Source organism: Elephantulus edwardii, unplaced genomic scaffold (genome assembly GCF_000299155.1).
Source record: "Elephantulus edwardii isolate Elephantulus edwardi_28Jun2011 unplaced genomic scaffold, EleEdw1.0 scaffold00256, whole genome shotgun sequence".
Lineage (NCBI taxonomy): Eukaryota > Metazoa > Chordata > Mammalia > Macroscelidea > Macroscelididae > Elephantulus > Elephantulus edwardii.
In genome coordinates, this window is record NW_006400006.1 from 3,557,180 (window position 1) to 3,560,244 (window position 3,065).

Genomic DNA, 3,065 nt, shown 5'->3' on the forward strand with positions numbered 1-3,065 from the left:
GAAATTGATAATAAATTATAAATAGCTGGGTAGAAAAAGATGCAAATTAGGATTGTATTTAATCAGTAAATTAGATAAATAATGTCTAAAAGTTGAAGATTAGTTTGTTTTATAATGTACCTGTCATTAATACTCAAAGGATAGCTACTTAATTTTTTTTATTTGTTGTTGTGTTGTTGTTATGTGCCTTCAAGTCGCCTGTGACTCATAGCGACCCTATGTACAACAGCTCTAAAGTCTGTTCTGTCCTGTGCTAATTGCACTGTCTCAGACACACCCATCCCAATTACCCCAGTCACTGAATAAAGCCACCTCATAGAGGGTCTTCCCCTCCTGCATTGTCACTCCATCCTACCACGCATGATGTCCCATTCCGAGGACCTCCTTGCGACATGTCCAAAGTATGTTAGACGGAGCCTCAGAATGCTTGCCTCCAAGGAACTGCCCAATTTAACCCTCTCCAGGATGAATCTGTTTGTTTTCCTAGCAGTCCATGGTATTCTCAATACTCTTTTCCAGCACCGCAGCTCAAAGGCATCAATTCTCCTTCTATCCTCCTTAGTAACTGTCCAACTCTCTGATGCATAACAAGTGATAGCAAACACCATGGCCTGTATCAGACACACCTTAGTCTCTAGAGAGACAACATTGCTCTTTAGTACTTTGGAAAGGCCCCTAACAGCAGACTTTCCCATGGCAATAAGCCTTTTAATTTCCTAGCTACTAGTGCCAAGAGTGTTGACTGTGGAGCCAAGCTAACTAAAGCTGTGAACAATCTCAATCTCTTCACCACCCATCCTGATGCTGCCAATTGGTCCAGTGGTGAGAATCTTTGTTTTCTTGACATTGAGCCTCAATCTACATTGGAGGCTGTAGTCCTTGACCCTCTGAAGCAAGCGCTTCAGGTCCTCCTCAATTTCAGCAAGCAGGGTTGTGTTATCTGCATGACACAGATTGTTGATAGATCTTCCACCAATCTTGACCCCACATTTCTTCTCATAGAGCCCAGCCTCCTGGATAATCTGTTCTACATACAGGTTAAAAAGGTATGGAGACAGGACACATCCCTGGCATATGCCCTTCCCAATTCTGAACCATGCAATGTTTCCTTGCTTTGTTCTGATGACTGCCTCCTGGTCCAAGTATAGGTTTCTTATTAGCACGATCACGTGTTCTGGGATTCCCATTCTTCTCAGAGTCAGCCACAGTTTGTTATGATCCACACAGTCAAACGCCTTTGCATAATCAAAGAAACACAGATTGACATTCCTCTGGTATACCCTGCTTTCAGCAGAGATCCATCTAACATTATTTACAATATCCCTAGTACCACGGCCCCTTCCAAACCCAGCCTGGACTTCTGGTAGTTCTCTGCTGATGAGCTGTTCCAGTCGTTTTGGGATAATCTACAGTAGAATCTTGCTTGCATGTGAAATCAATGACATTGTTCTATAGTTTCCACACTCTTGTGGGTCGCACTTCTTTGGGATGGGAACAAATATAGATCTCTTCCAGTCTGTTGGCCAAGTAGTTGTTCTCCAGATTTCTTGGCACAACTTGGTGAGCACTTTCCAGCATCTGTTAGCTGAAATATGTCAATTGGTATACCATCTATTCCTGGGGCCTTAATTTTTGCTATTTCCTTCAAAGCAGCCTGAACTTCTTCCTTCATCACCATAGGCTCTTGCTCATATGTTGTTTCATGAAATTCTTCTGTGTCTGCCAATTCCTTTCGATACAGTGACTCAGTATATTCCTTCCACCTTTTTTTAATACTTCCTGGATCATTTAATATTCTGCATAAAGCATCCTTGATTATAGCAACTTGAGGTTTGAATTTGTTCTTCAGTTCCTTGAGTTTAAGAAATGCTGAGTGAGTTTAGCCCTTTTGATTTTCTGACTCCAACTCCTTGCACATTTTTTTTATATACCCAGGAGATATAAGACTTTTGAAACATTCATGTGTCTATCAGTTGAAAAATAAAGAATATAAGCTGTTAAATAACAGTAGTATTCACAAGCATTCAAACAGATAAAAAATATCTGAAAGATGTGAAGTTAAAGACAAAAGCCTGCTTGCTGAAACTGAGGAGGATCTGAAGCACTTGCTGCAGAAGTTCAAGGACTGAAGTCTTAAATATGGATTTAAGCTAAACATGAAGAAAACAAAGACTCTCACCACTGGGCCCTTTGGCAGCATCATAATAAACAATGAAGAGATTTATTAACAACTTTATTTTACTTGGCTCCACAATCAATCAGTACTCTTGGTACCAGCAGCCAGGAAATTAACAGATGATTTGTGCTGGGAAAATCTCCTGTCAAAGACCTCTCCAAAGTACTGAAGACCAGTGATGTAAGTCTGAAGACTTAGGTGTATTTTATTCAGGCCATGGTCCGGACAATAACTAGGGATGATAGAAGGAGAACTGATGCCTTGGACCTGTGGTGCTGGAAAAGAATATTAAATATAACATGGACCATTTAGCAAAACAAGCAGGCTTGACCTAAAGAGGGTGAAACCAGGCTGCTCCTTGGAGGCAGGGATTCTGAAGCTTCGTCTGACATACTTTGGACCTGTTACAAGAATAGACTAGTCTCTGGAGAAGGACCTCATGTTTGGAAGGCTGAAGGGAAAGCGCAAGAGAGGAAGAATCTCCATGAGATGGTCTGAGTCAGTGATTAGGGTAATTGGGATAGGTGTGTCAGAGATGATAAGATTGGCATAGGATCAAGTAAGATATAGGCCTATTGTTCATAGGAATCACTATAAGGCACAAACAACTCAACGGCATATAACAACAGCAACAACAACATGAAGTTAAATATTTTATAGGTTTGTCACCTGTTTGTCATTCCCTTGCTTCTGTTAGGAACATAACAAGTGTCATTGTTTTTAATGGCATTGCAATTGGGGTGTTGTTGTTGTTATGTGCCGTCAAGTTGTTTCCGACTCATAGAGACCCTATGCACAACAGCTCTAAACCCTGCTCTATCCTGCACAAACTGCACCGCCTCTGACACACCCATCCTGATTACCCCAGTCACCGAATCAATCCATCTCA